Source organism: Cajanus cajan, chromosome 2 (genome assembly GCF_000230855.2).
Source record: "Cajanus cajan strain Asha chromosome 2, NIPB_CcT2T_4, whole genome shotgun sequence".
Classification (NCBI taxonomy): Eukaryota; Viridiplantae; Streptophyta; class Magnoliopsida; order Fabales; family Fabaceae; genus Cajanus; species Cajanus cajan.
The window spans coordinates 67,204,622-67,221,437 of record NC_138518.1 but is presented as its reverse complement, the minus strand read 5'-3'; the positions used below and the strand labels follow the sequence as shown (position 1 = coordinate 67,221,437).

The 16,816-nt window shown below is 29.5% G+C and overlaps 1 long non-coding RNA gene across 5 annotated transcripts in view; it reads right to left on the bottom strand.

The window, feature by feature from the left end:
• Positions 1-6,894: 6,894 nt before the first annotated feature.
• Positions 6,895-16,816, bottom strand: part of LOC145954485 (uncharacterized) — a 35,891-nt gene continuing 25,969 nt past the window's right edge. For 2 of the 5 annotated variants that reach the window (XR_014431725.1, XR_014431709.1), the window contains exons 15-16: positions 13,634-16,612; positions 6,895-12,324 (exon numbers count right to left, since the gene is read on the bottom strand). This is a non-coding gene — a long non-coding RNA (uncharacterized LOC145954485). The remainder of the gene's footprint in view (positions 12,325-13,633; positions 16,613-16,816) is intronic. The other 3 variants (XR_014431707.1, XR_014431711.1, XR_014431712.1) reach the window with 3 other exon arrangements.

Here is a 16,816-nt window from a genome sequence, read left to right as displayed (position 1 = left end):
CTTGTTCATCATATATCGTTCCAACAACTCAACATGTAAAGACAACTAATTTTTTTCAAATTGAAGGACAAGGACAACACTTTAGGACTCATATAACATATATTTTCTCGTGATCAATAAAATATTCTTATCAATAAAACAATCAAAATCTTTTGACATCAGAATCAAGAACAACCTTAGAAGGTTTATACTTTCATATTCATCATATGTCAATCAAATTACTCATAAAATAAGAGCAACCATCTTTTATCGAATTCAGCAACAAAGACATTATTTTATGGTTCATATGCTTTACACTCTCTCAAAATGAAAAGATATTTATATCATAGAAGCATCCACTTATTTTTGACATCAGAATGAGGGCAACCTTAAAAGGTTTATACACCTTGTCCATCATATGTCAATCAAATTTTCCCACAAATAATGGCATTCGCATTTTTTCTAATTTAGGGACTTGGACATGAACATTATTTTTGGGACCATATATCCTATATTTTCTCACAAATAAAAAAAACATATCAGTCTCATTTTTTTTTTACCAAAATGCAAACCTTGAGTTGCACAAACCAGCCAAGAAAATATATTTTATCATCACCACTACTGCACCGGTCCTCCAAATTAGATAACAATACAATGATTCCTTTACCGTGTAACTATGTTTCATGAATCAAGGGAAATAGGAATTTTGGTACAACCTTAAAAGGTTTATACTCCAGTATTCATCATATGCCAATCAAGCTACTTGTCAAATATGAGTAACCAAACTTTTTTCGAATTTTGGAATAGGGACATTTTTTAGAGTGATAACCTTAAAAGGTTCATATCCCATGTTCATCATATATCGTTCCAACAACTCAACATGTAAGGACAACTAATTTTTTTCAAATTGAAGGACAAGGACAACATTTTAGGACTCATATAACATGTATTTTCTCTTCATCAATAAAATATTCTTATCAATAAAACAATCAAAATCTTTTGACATCAGAATCAGGAACAACCTTAGAAGGTTTATACTTTCATATTCATCATATGTCAATCAAATTACTCATCAAATAAGAGCAACCATCTTTTATCGAATTCAGCAACAAAGACATCATTTTATAGTTCATATGCTTTACACTCTCAAAATGAAAAGATATTTATATCATAGAAGCATCCACATATTTTTTACATCAGAATGAGGGCAACCTTAAAAGGTTTATACACCTTGTCCATCATATGTCAATCAAATTTTCCCACAAATAATGGCATTCGCATTTCTTCTAATTTAGGGACATGGACATGAACATTATTTTTGAGACCATATATCCTATATTTTCTCACAAATAAAAGAAACATATCACTTTCATTTTTTTTTTACCAATGTGCAAACCTTGAGTTGCACAAACCAGCCAAGAAAATATATTTTGTCATCACCACTACTGTACCGGTCCTCCAAATTAGATAACAATACAATGATTCCTTTACCGTATAACCATGTTTCATGAATCAAGGGAAATAGGAATTTTGATACAACCTTAAAAGGTTTATACTCCAATATTCATCATATGCCAATCAAGCTACTTGTCAAATATGAGTAACCAAACTTTTTCGAATTTTGGAACAGGGACATTTTTTCAAGGGATAACCTTAAAAGGTTTATATACCATCTTCATCATATATCGTTCCAACAACTCAACATGTAAGGACAACTAATTTTTTTCAAATTCAAGGACAAGGACAACATTTTAGGATTCATATAACATATATTTTCTCTTGATCAATAAAATATTCTCATGAATAAAACAATCAAAATCCTTTGACATCAGAATAAAGAACAACCATAGAAGGTTTATACTTTCGCATTCATCATATGTCAATCAAATTACTCATAAAATAAGAGCAACCATCTTTTATCGAATTCAGCAACAAAGACATCATTTTATGGTTCATATGCTTTACACTATCTCAAAATGAAAAGATATTTATATCATAGAAGCATCCACATATTTTTGACATCAGAATCAAGGCAACCTTAAAAGGTTTATACACCTTGTCCATCATATGTCAATCAAAATTTCCAACAAATACTGACGTTCACATTGTTTCTAATTTAGAAACTTGGACATGAACATTATTTTTGGGATCATGTATCCTATATTTTCCCATAATTAAAAAAAAATGTCAATCCCATTTTTCTTTTACCAAAATGCAAACCTTGAGTTGCACAAACCAGCTAAGAAAATATATTTTTTCATCACCATTATCAGAATGCATAATTTATACCTTTCATTGTGTTTAACGTAGAAAATTTAACATGTGAAGATGTCAATGTAGTGATTGCATCGATCCTCCCAATTAAGTAACAATACAATGATTTCTTTAACCTGTAACCATATTTCATGATTTAAGTGAAAAAGACATATTGATACAACCTTAAAAATTTTATACTCCAATATTCATCATATGCCAATAAAACTACTCGTCAAACATTTATTTAGGGTCATTAAGCTTCGAAGCATAACATTTATTTTTCAAAATTCATGTCACACTTTCACCGAAACCTTAAAAGTTATGATGGAAAGAACTCGTTTAAGGTCATTAAGCTTCGAAAATAGCATAATAATTTTGTTTCAAAATTCATCTTGTACATTCACCCACGCTTTAAAAGTTATAAAGAAATGAACACCGAAATTTTATATCAATTGAAAACTTAAATTGAAAGGAAGGATTACCTTGTAGATATCATCGACAGTGGCACTCACAATTCTCTTCAAAGTCTTCAATAGAAGCTATCTAGCACTGCAAAAGCACACCATCAATGCAGGTCTTGGTATACCAAGGCTTTGAGATCCATTAGTATAAATTGAAAAACATTAACAACTTTATAATACAATGAAAATCTTTATCCATGAAACTATTTGGAGATTAAAAGATCATAACAAATGTAAATAAAATTTAACTAACCCACTGTCTCGCTTTCGCTTGTACATGCTCTTTTGATCAGTTGCATAGACCTATTATCAAGCATTAAACAATATATATGTAACAACATAGAATCATTATTTATATACCTTACATAAAGAGGAATGTCAATAACATACCATGCATAGAGAGGAATCCGAACACTAATCTAAAAATGTTATAAGGGGAGAGAAATGACAATAACATGCCTTGCATAGAGAGGAAGCAAAGGCCATGATCAAATGATGCAAAAACATCAATAAGATGGCTACTCAAAATTACTAAATATTCTCAACAGAAAACGAAAAATTAAAAAGGGAAGAAAAATCAACAAAATAAAGTGCTAAAATAATGAGGAAATAATTCAATTTTGGCAAAATATTCAATATAAAAAATAAAGACACTTAAGAAGTGGTTATTTAGAACCAGATACCAAGTTGATTAACCACCTAATTCTCTAAGTTAACATACCATAATAGAAAATATCATGTCCAAGAATTCCATGTTTGAAATTTTAGCATAAATAAACAATAAAAATGAATTTAGAATTCTATGATTTAATTATAATTCAAATTTTAATATTCCATGTTTCAATTGTCTAATTTGTAAACAACAATGCAACCCTTCTTCTTTTAACTAACTAGTGTAATTGTATTTGATTTATAATTTATAAATATATTGATATCTCATTTATAATTTGGTTTCTCTTTTAAGTCAAGAATAATGCAAATGATTCTCTTTTAATTAACTAGTCTAATTGTGTTTGATTTATAATTCATTAAAACGATATGTATATCTCATTTATAATTAGTTTCTCTTTTAGTTAAGAGTAATGCAATCCTTTCTCTTTTAATTAAGTACTGTAATTGTATTAGATTTGTTATTTATAAATATACACATATCTCATTTATAATTTGTTTTTCTAATAGCTGTAAATATATAACTGTAAATATATAATAAAAAGACGTATTGAATAAAGGATGTTGGACTAAATGGATAAGACAAGAACGAAATCATACCTGTCTAGACTCTCTGGACCTCTTAAATGGATAACAAAGATTACCTGTATATTTTGAATAGCTGTTTTTGCTGACCCTTCAACCATTTGCTGTATATAAACATGTTTGCTGTAATCACACATTCTAAAAGAAAATGTCATAGTAACAAAGAAAATTTTCACAATGCAAGAGAAAAAGGAATCACACATTCAAACTAATACATAGGAAGCAGATTTGGTTTAGCATTATAAAATATATCATTTTCTGGAGATTTACCATCAACGGTTACTTGGTTTACGCAGGCTGATGAACTTTTCATAAAGCATGCCAAAAGATGAACAACATGAAGTATAAAAATAAATACCTGTAAGATGATAATAACCGGTTAAACTCATCTTCTAGCTTCGAAATAGCCTTAGCTAGCAAATTATTTACCATCACTACTCTTAAAAACCTTCTTATTGCCAAAAAAACTGAATGTTGCTTCTCAACTTATCAATTGCTTCAAGATAGTTTTCCAAGTCTTCATATGGCTTTTGCCTCTGCCTGTATAATAGATCAATGATAATAAAAAACAATGTAAATACATTTATGTTCCACATATCTTGTAAAAAAAATGAAGAAAATACATTTAGTTATCATCTTGTAAATTAATTTTTTTAATTACAAGACTACAAAGAGAGTTTAAAGAGCTATCATAACATATTACGACATTGCTTCCATATTCTTTTGCATTTAGAAATAAGTAAATATCTCTCATCGCAAACACAATTGCAAGACACAATTCACATTTGTTAAAATTAAAAAAAAGAAAAATCAACTCAAATAAAGATATTTGTTTCATTCTACCACACCACACACACTTAATTATTACATTACCATTAACGACATCACTCTAATTTCTACCTTCCACTGGCACGAGGTAACCAAAGTGAGGAATAAATAGAAAAACCTTAGCAAGTAACAAAGACAAACAAGAATTAGAAAGAAATGAAACAAAGAAATTGATTTGAAAAGTAGAGAAGCAAAAACAGTTCATAACATCACTTTAATTTCTACCTTCCATCGGCACAATGTCACCAAGTGTGGAATTGTAATATCCATTTCCATCCGTTGCTGCACCACACTAAAAGAACATTGAAACAAAAAGAAAAACCTAGTGCAAAACAAAGATAAACAATAATTAAAAAAAGTGAAACAAGAATTAGAAATAAATCATACAAGAAATTGATATGAAAAGCAAAGAAGCAAATGCAGTTCATAACATCACTTTAGTTTCTACCTTCCATTGGTACAATATTACCTGCGTGAGGAACCGTAATATCCATATCCAGTAGTTGTCACACTTCCACCATTAGATGACCCATTGGACAAGATAGTGAAGACTTACTTGGTAAAGAAGGAATATGCAGTTGCTTCATCAACAATTAAATTGGAAGAAGAGTGACTTTTGAACAATGTCATAAAACAGTTAAATAGTATTTAATTGATTAGTTTATCAACCTTCTTCAACTATTTATTTGAGGTATTGCACAGGAAATATTATGAACTAAATCTGAAGAAAAAAAAATATTTCCAACGTAATGCCCAAGAACTCAGTCCCAAAAATCAAAAAAATTATCATACATGGCATATCAACAAAATAAGTACAAAAGACTTCTTCTCAAAAATACTAAAATAGAGGACCATACCTAATCATATGTCTTCCCAAATCCTTTTTGGCACTTTGATCTGTGCATATAGATGTTGCACCCTTTCTAATAGTGTGAGGTCATGTTTGAAAGCATTTATGAGTGAATTATTGAAATGGTCAAAATTCAGAGTCAAAACAGTAATAAAGTTTCAAAACAAACACTTTAATTAGATTATCTACTTAACCAAAAATCAAAGAGAAAAGTAATAACAAATATAGTAAAAAAGGAACATAGTTAAGCAGTATCAAACAACCTTATTAATTGGGGAGAAGTACACACATATAAACATAGACACAGACAAAGATAGTGATACACCTATAGAACACATACATAGACACAAAGCACACACACAAACATAAACACAAAGGCAAAGAACACAAACACAAAGACAGAGAAACACACATAGATGTATACAAAGACACCAAACACTAAGGCAAACATAGACACTGAGCACACACAGACCCAAATAGAGGCAAAGTGCACACAAACATAAACCCAAATGCACATATAGACAAAGGCACGACCACACACGAGCACACACCAACAAATTCATAAACACACCCATATAGACAGAGTGAGAGATACAAACACACAGAAAAAGGACAAACATAAGCACCAAGCACACATAAAATTGAGACGAGGACACAGCACACACACAAACACCAATGCAAGGCATAAATATGCAACCACTTTCTTCGACATCAGGGTTAGGAACATCCTTAAAAGGTTTTATACTCCTATGTTTATCATAAGTCGATCAAAATACTCATCAAATAATGGAAACAAAAATTTTGAATTCAAAGAAAAACATATCAGTCTCATTTTTTTTATACCAAAATGCAAACCTTGACTTTATGATTCATTTACCTTGACCACTACTGCACCGGTCCTTCAAATTAGATAACAATACAATGATTCATTTACCGTGTAACCATGTTTTATGAATCAAGGGAAATAGGAATTTTGATACAACCTTAAAAGGTTTATACTCCAATATTCGTCATATGTCAATCAAGCTACTTGTCAAATATGAGTAACCAAACTTTTTCGAATTTTGGAACAGGGACATTTTTTCCAGGGATAACCTCAAAAGGTTTATATCCCATGTTCATCATATATCGTTCCAACAACTCAACATGTAAGGATAACTAATTTTTTTTTAAATTGAAGGACAAGGGCAACATTTTAGGACTCATATAACATATATTTTCTCGTGATGAATAAAATATTCTTATGAATAAAATAATCAAAATCTTTTGACATCAGAATCAGGAACAACCTTAGAAGGTTTATACTTTCATATTCATCATATGTCAATCAAATTACTCATCAAATAAGAGCAACCATCTTTTATCGAATTCTGTAACAGACATCATTTTATGGTTCATATGCTTTACACTCTCTCAAAATGAAAAGATATTTAAATCATAGAAGCATCCACATATTTTTGACATCAGAATGAGGGCAACCTTGAAAGGATTATACACCTTGTCCATCATATGTCAATCAAATTTTCCCACAAAAAATGGCATTCGCATTTCTTCTAATTTAGGGACTTGGATATGAACATTATTTTTGGGACCATATATCCTATATTTTCTCACAAATAAAAAAAACATATTAGTCTGATTTTTTTTTTACCAAAATGCAAACCTTCAGTTGCACAAACCAGCCAAGAAAATATATTTTGTCATCACTACTACTGCACCGGTCCTCCAAATTAGATAACAATAAAATGATTCCTTTACCGTGTAACCATGTTTCATGAATCAAGGGAAATAAGAATTTTGATACAACCTTAAAAGGTTTATGCTCCAATATTAATCATATGCCAATCAAGCTACTTGTTAAATATGAGTAACCAAACTTTTTCGAATTTTGGAACAGGGACATTTTTTCGAGGGATAACCTTAAAAGGTTTATATCCCATGTTCATCGTATATCGTTCCAACAACTCAACATGTAAGGACAACTAATTTTTTTCAAATTGAAGGACAAGGACATTTTAGGACTCATATAACAGATATTTTCTCGTGATCAATAAAATATTCTCATGAATAAAACAATCAAAATCTTTTGACATCAGAATCAGGAACAACCTTAGAAGGTTTATACTTTCATATTCATCATATGTCAATCAAATTACTCATCAAATAAGAGCAACCATCTTTTATCGAATTCTGTAACAGACATCATTTTATGGTTCATATGCTTTACACTCTCTCAAAATGAAAAGATATTTAAATCATAGAAGCATCCACATATTTTTGACATCAGAATGAGGGCAACCTTGAAAGGATTATACACCTTGTCCATCATATGTCAATCAAATTTTCCCACAAAAAATGGCATTCGCATTTCTTCTAATTTAGGGACTTGGATATGAACATTATTTTTGGGACCATATACCCTATATTTTCTCACAAATAAAAAAAAACATATTAGTCTGATTTTTTTTTTTACCAAAATGCAAACCTTCAGTTGCACAAACCAGCCAAGAAAATATATTTTGTCATCACCACTACTGCACCGGTCCTCCAAATTAGATAACAATAAAATAATCCCTTTACCGTGTAACCATGTTTCATGAATCAAGGGAAATAGGAATTTTGATACAACCTTAAAAGGTTTATGCTCCAATATTAATCATATGCCAATCAAGTTACTTGTTAAATATGAGTAACCAAACTTTTTCGAATTTTGGAACAGGGACATTTTTTCGAGGGATAACCTTAAAAGGTTTATATCCCATGTTCATCGTATATCGTTCCAACAACTCAACATGTAAGGACAACTAATTTTTTTCAAATTGAAGGACAAGGACAACATTTTAGGACTCATATAACATATATTTTCTCGTGATCAATAAAATATTCTCATGAATAAAACAATCAAAATCTTTTGACATCAGAATCAGGAACAACCTTAGAAGGTTTATACTTTCATATTCATCATATGTCAATCAAATTACTCATCAAATAAGAGCAACGATCTTTTATCGAATTCAGTAACAAAGACATCATTTTATGGTTCATATGCTTTACACTCTCTCAAAATGAAAAGATATTTATATCATAGAAGCATCCACATATTTTTGACATCAAAATGAGGGCAACCTTAAAAGGTTTATACACCTTGTCCATCATATGTCAATCAAATTTTCCCACAAATAATGGCATTCGCATTTCTTCTAATTTAGGGACTTGGACATGAACATTATTTTTGGGACCATATATCCTATATTTTCTCACAGATAAAAAAGACATATCAGTCTCATTTTTTTTTTACCAAAATGCAAACCTTCAGTTGCACAAACCAGCCAAGAAAATATATTTTGTTATCACCACTACTGCACCGGTCCTCCAAATTAGATAACAATACAATGATTCCTTTACCGTGTAACCATGTTTCATGAATCAAGGGAAATAGGAATTTTGATACAACCTTAAAAGGTTTATTCTCCAATATTCATCAGATGCCAATCAAGCTACTTGTCAAATATGAGTAACCAGACTTTTTTGAATTTTGGAACAGGAACATTTTTTCAAGGGATAACCTTAAAAGGTTTATATCCCATGTTCAACATATATCGTTCCAACAACTCAACATGTAAGGACAACTAATTTTTTTTCAAATTGAAGGACAAGGACAACATTTTAGGACTCATAACATATATTTTCTCGTGATCAATAAAATATTCTTATCAATAAAACAATCAAAATCTTTTGACATCAGAATCAAGAACAACCTTAGAAGGTTTATACTTTCATATTCATCATATGTCAATCACATTACTCATCAAATAAGAGCAACCATCTTTTATCGAATTCAGCAACAAAGACATCATTTTATGGTTCATTTGCTTTACACTCTCGCAAAATGAAATGATATTTATATCATAGAAGCATCTACATATTTTTGACATCAGAATCAAGGCAACCTTAAAAGGTTTATACTTTCACATTCATCATATGTCAATCAAATTACTCATAAAATAATAGCAACCATCTTTATCAAATTCAGCAACAAAGACATCATTGTATGATTCATATGCTTTACACTTTCTCAAAATGAAAAGATATTTATATCATTGAAGCATCCACATGTATTTGACATCAGAATCAGGGTAACCTTAAAAGGTTTATACACCTTGTCCATCATATGTCAATCAATCTTTCCAACAAATAATGACGTTCACATTTTTTCTAATTTAGAAACTTGGACATGAACATTATTTTGGGATCATACATCCTATATTTTCTCATAATTAAAAAAAATGTCAATCCCCTTTTTCTTTTACCAAAATGCAAACCTTGAGTTGCAAAAACCAGCTAAGAAAATATATTTTTTCATCACCATTATCATAATGCATAATTTATACCTTTCACTGTGTATAACGTAAAAAAATTTAACATGTGAAGATGTCAATGTAATGACTGCATCGATCCCCCCAATTAAGTAACAATACAATGATTCCTTTAACCTGTAACCATATTTCATGATTCAGGTGAAAAAGACATTTTGATACAACCTTAAAAAGTTTATACTCCAATATTCATCATATGCCAATGAAAGTATGAAACTACTCGTCAAATATGAGTAAGTTTTTTCAAATTTTGGGACAGGGACATTTTCTCATGATGAATAAAAATTTAATATCATAAAAGCAATCACTTTTTTTTTAGGGATAACCTTAAAATGTTTATATCTCATGTTCACCATATATCGATCCAACTACTCAACAAATAAGGACAACTAAGTTTTTTTGAATTGAAGAACAAGGAAAACATTTTAGGACTCATATAGCATACATTTTTCTTGATCATCAAAAAATTCTTATGAATAAAGCAATCAAAATCTTTTGACATCAGGACCGAGAATAACCCTAAAAGATTTAAACTATCATATGTCAATCAAACTACTTATAATATAAGAGCAACCACCTTTTGTTGAATCCAGGGAAAAAGACATCATTTTTGGGTTCATATGCTTTACACTTTCTCATAATGAAAAAATATTTATATCATAAGAGCAACCACATATTTTTGACATCAGAATAAGAGCAACCACATATTTTTGACATCAGAATAAGAGCAACCTTAAAAGGTTTATACTCCTTGTCCATCATATGTCAATCAAACTTTTCAACAAATAATGACATCCACATTTTTTCTAATTTAGGGACTTGGACATAAACTTTATTTTAGGGTTTATATATCCTATATTTTCTCATAAAAAAAAAATCAGTCCTATTATTTTGACCAACAAATGCAAACCTAGAGTTGAATAAACCGACCAGTAAAATATATTTTTTTATCACCATTATCAGAATACATAAGTTGTACCTTTCACTGTATTAGAAGAAAATAGTATATTAAAAAGTCTAAAATCAAATAGCAATGACAGAAATAAAGATTTTTTTTTACAAGAGTCATCTTAAAAATAATAATTTGTAAAGACTAAAATAAAAATAATAAACTTTTTTTACAAATAAAATAAAATTAAGTAGCAATGGAACTACAAGTGTATCTAAGCTAAATTTTATTAATGTCTATTTATTAAAATTAATTTTAATTTTAATCTTTTCTCTTTGATTAAAAAAAATATTTTTTTATTTGGTTTTGAAAATTAAGAGATGGATTGTTTTCCCTTGTAGTACTTAATTTATATGTTATGGTTTTGAAAATTAAGAGATGGATTGTTTTCCCTTGTAGTACTTAATTTATATGTTATAAATATACATGTATCGCTTTTAATAGTTCGATATGCACACACATATAGAGACACAAAAACATAGAGACAGAGACGCACACACATTATAAATACAAAGACTAAGACTAAGCCAGACAAATACACAGGGCACACATGCACACATAGAGATACACACGAACCATAGAAAGAGCACAAACTCATATTAGAGTCACAAACAATAAACACATACTTTAAAAACAATCGATGACAAAAATGTGCAGCAAAGTTTGCACAACAAGTAATGAGATACTATTACTAAGACCAAAGCCAAAAGCTTAGGCTATGAATCTTGATCCAACAGGAAAAATAAAATCATTAGGTAGGAAACTTTGAGCTTTAGCTGAAACGAGTATCAAAGTTGATGAATGTGTACCAACAAGTTGTTCGACAAAATGGTATTGATGGATAAAAAAAGAAAAAATGAAGACAATGAAACAAAAGGGAAACAAATTAAGGTGTATTGATAAGAACCTTAAAAATGAAGGAGTGTTTGAGAAAAGCTAGGGTCTCTTTTCCTTGAGCACAGTTCATTCAAGAATTTAATATGTAACATCAAGACATTCACACATAAAGTGAAAAAATTAACAAAGTAAGTGGTAGAGGAGTATTGATCCAAAACTATTTTAATTAACATATACATAAATCTCAAATAAAATAAATCAACAGTAAGAGTACAGTTTGTATACTTCCATTGATTTAATAAAGTAAAAAAAATAATAATAATGATGACAGATGTATGAACAACTACAATCCTCCCCATAATTTTAATGTACCCATAAAAAGAACAACACATGTATGAATCCAAACAACAAGAAAATCCAAAAATATAAAATAAAGAAACGGCAAATGCAGTGACAAACTAACCGAGATGTGCAATCCTGATGTGTTGGCTAGGGTTTTATCGGAGGTTTTAAGGTGGAACGGATTGTGAATTCCTGTGATTAAGGACATTTTTTACTACAATTAATGAAGTCCAGCTACGTCTATTTTGTGTAAATAATGAGCACTAATAATAAGCATCACATGTGCCCTATAAAATAAACAAAAGAAAATAAACCCCAAATCCTACAAATCCCAAAAATATATACAATGATTCTTTCTCAACGTTTCAATCAAAAAACCAAAAAGACAAATATCAATTATAAACCAAAGCCAACTGCAATTCGAATCAAAAAGAAATATATCAGACATGAAAGCAAAGAAAAACAAAAAGAAACCGAAACCAAAATCAAATGTCACATAGAAGCATGATAGAAAAATTATCAGACATGAAAGTCCAAAAAAACAGAAAGAAACCGAAACCAAAATCAAAATCAAATGTCACTCAATAGAAACATGATAGAAACTAAAGGTGCTAGCGAGAGATAAAGAGAGAACTCAAAAGGGAATGAGAAAAACCAATAAGAAATCTTTTTTTAAGAAGAATCTTATATATTACTATGATGAAATTATATATTCAAGTGTATTTTTGTAAATATAATTTATGAATAATAAAAATTAAAATAAGGATATTAAGTAAAATTTTAAATAACATTTAATTCTTTTTATAAATTATCATAATTATATATATATATAATCTTAATTGTGCAAGCTAAATATTCATTTTTATAATTAAAAATTATAATAAATACATACTTTTGACATATAAATTATATTTTAGATTAAAATATTGACTATTAAATTAAGACATTGAAACTTTGACAATTTAAAATATCTATGAAAGAACTACATCAGTCGCACATTAAATTATCTAAAACAAAAAGAAAGAAAAAAACTAGAATCACAAGACATTAAATTCAGCCTTATTTTAACATCAAATTCTTTACCTGATGCTATAATGTCTTTATCTCCATTTATGATTTTGATGTAATACTATGACATATTAAATTGATCATCCAAACATGAATGTTCTTATAGTGAAAATAAATTCAACAGAAAACACAACATTCAACTCCAAACCCATATTTACTAAACTTCGTAACCAAATGTTTTCTCCAAATATTATAGTATAATACATGTGTATTATAGTGTCCATCATTGTTCACATCAAATGTAAGTATGCAGCTATGGTTATACCTCAGATAATAAATTCATAGAACATACAATAAAACCACTATATATATATATATATATATATATATATATATGAAAAGAAAGAGTAAATTGAGATCAAAAGTAGATTTAAGCTACTAAAAAAATAATGAAAACCCCTGCCATTAAAAATTTAGGCAGAATAATACCAACCTCATCAATTTTGTGAAACCATAACACTGCAACCATCTTGTTGAGTTTGGAATCCTTGTAGAGGTCTTCAAAGTAGGCAATCAGATGTTTGACAAAACAAAAACAAAATCAAGCACCTGAAAACTTTTAATCTAGGGAAACAAAAAAGTGAAACTCCCTTGAATAATGAAACTTTTATACATGTTTTGTTGTAATAAATTGTGCCAATAAGTTATTTATAATTGTAAATTAATAAACTATATTAATTTTTTACATTTTTAGGTACAAAATAACTTTATTTACTAATTTATATTACTAATTGAAATATATGGAGGTTTTTGTAGGGGAGGCTTAATCTCTTAATCTCAGACTCGTGTACTTACTTTTGTAGGGGAAGATTAACACCCAATAGTTTGGCTTCGTGTTTGCATGTATTTTGTGGTGTTGGTTTGCAAGTTCTTTTCTTGTGCTTCTTTTAGCACTTATGGTGCTCCTGATGTGTATACATACATACACACACATATATATATATATATATTATCTTTGCCGAACAAAAAAATATAAATGGAGGTTCAAAGTATAAAGAAATTATTTTAAAAGAAGTTGAAAAATGGTAAAACTAAATAATGTTCAATTTCAGTGAAAATATAATTATCAAAGAAGTTTGTAATAAACTTGCACGAAAAATTAGCCAAACTTTATTTATGGATATTTAGTTTTCAAATAAAAAGTCAAAAGTAGAAGAAAAAAATATATATTTCAACGGAAGTTGAAAAGGTTGAAGCAAAATTGTGTCAAAGTAGATTTATAAAAAATTTCCACGAAAATATAGTTTTAGAAAAAATATGTATAACAAAGTTGTATCAAAGTTGAGAAATATAGTCATGTGACATCTACTAATATGATACATTAAAATAATAAATATGATGTTGCTTATAAAAAATTAATGAAATTGTTAAATATCATACTATTTAAAAAAAGAAGGAAAAAAAGAAGGAAAAAAAAAGCACCTCACATATATCAAAAGCCTTAAAAGTTATAAAGCAAAGAAAAATAGAAATTTTATTGCAATCAAAAGCTTAAAATGATAGGAACAATTACCTCATACATATCATACGTATCCCCAATGGTGAGGCGGCTTGTACCTTCACAATCACCATCGTCTTCAAAGAACTCAACACAAGCTCTCAAACACTACATCAGCACAACATCAAGGCTGCTCCTCCTCCCATAATGCAGGTCTGGGTCCATAGAGGCTTTCGAATCCATTAGTATAAATTAAAAAGAGTATAATAAACACAAATAAAAATAAAAATAAAAATAGAAAAAACAGGCCATTATTTTAGCATTAACAAAACCTTGGTTGCAACAAACTCCTTATCTCAAGCTTTCGCTTGTGCTTGCTCTTTAGATCAACTGCATCCATCTACCACCTAACATTAAACAATAAATATACAACAACATAGGATCATCATTTATATATTTATTTTTAATATAACATAAGAAAAATTGATAATGGAATTTTACATGAAAATAAGAATGCAACTTAAGTAACCTATTTTACTACTATTTAGAATAATAATACAGCAACAAACACAAAACCTGATACTGGAAGGAAGCAAGAAACCCCTTCTAAACAAGAGTATGTGTCTTCAAAATTCTTTTTGGCACTTTAATATGTGACTACATACACCCTTTCTAATAATGAGAGTTCAACTTTGAAAGAATTTCTGAATGAATTACTGAAATGTTCAAAATTGAAATCCTCCTTATTCACAGGACCAAAGCTTCAACCTCATGATGAATATGGAACCCATAAAGAATCAGCAACAAATTCAACCCCATCGAGAAAAATAGTGTTTCATCCACACCATCGAGTGGACAACCCAAGCTCTGATGCCACATAATAAATGAGAAATTAGTTCGATTAATTAAAACAAGTTATGCTGAAATATTAATTGGTATCTTGAAATATATCACCACATTCCCAGTTGCACCTTACTTTACAAAGGCACACATTTACAAAGATTCAATTTGGATATATCAACTACAGATGTTTACCATCAACCTCTACTGCCACCAATGCATCGCTGCTCCCATAAATTCAAAAAGAAGACGCACAAAATGTTTAGCAGAAACTTTAATGTGAGCATCAAATCCAAAAATTTTATTGTGATACACAAACACAGGTAGATATAGAGCATAACTCCAATACTTTAAAAATAATCAGAAAGAAAAACTGTGTGCAAGAATACAAAAGATATCATGTTATCAATAGTGGCCCCCACAATTTTAACTTTTCATGGTCATGGTCAATCAAAGACATCTATAACATACAGATTCCATTTAAGTTCAATAAGGCTAAAAAAATAGCATAACATCTCTTTTTCAAAATTCATCTCATAGTTACACCCAAACTGAATTAGGTAACTAAATTTATATACCCAATTTTCGTTCAACACGTTGGGGCATTCTTGAACAAACAACTAGACAAAAACATCACATTTTCCGATGCTTAAAAAAATTCATTTGCTAGTCGAATTTAGGGACAACTATATCATCCCATCTAAGTAAAATTGATCAAGGATCGACTCAAACATTCTAATTCAGCTAAGGGTCATTAACATTTAATAATAGTGAAACATCCCTTTCTCAAAATTCAATTATATAGTAGCACCCACAAGCATAAACACGTAGGCATATATAGACATAGAGGCATGACCACACACACAAGCAAACTCCCACAAAAGTCATAGAAACACCCACGCAGAGGGAGTGAGACAGATACAAGCACAGATAGATAAAGACACAAACAGACACAAAAACACAGCGACAAATAAAGCACACATACGCACAAATAAGGACAAACATAGAGACAACCCTAAATCACACAAGGACAAATGAGCAAAACCTTAGGCAGTCTTATACGATGGTGTCTTGTAATGCCACTGCTTCTTCTCGCGTCTGTTCCATGTGAAATAGATTTTCGGATTCTTGCATCTGATAGAAATAATGGGAAAAAACACAAAGAGAAGATAAAAGCCACTTCTCTAAAAGGAACTACTTCAACAACAAAATAATAAAAATATAAAGAAAAAGAATCGAAATATGATTTACCAATTACACAAAAGTTAGAAAGAATGTATTTTCTAAATGTGGTAAAAAACAACTGAACAAAGATAAAAATAAAATACACATTCAAGA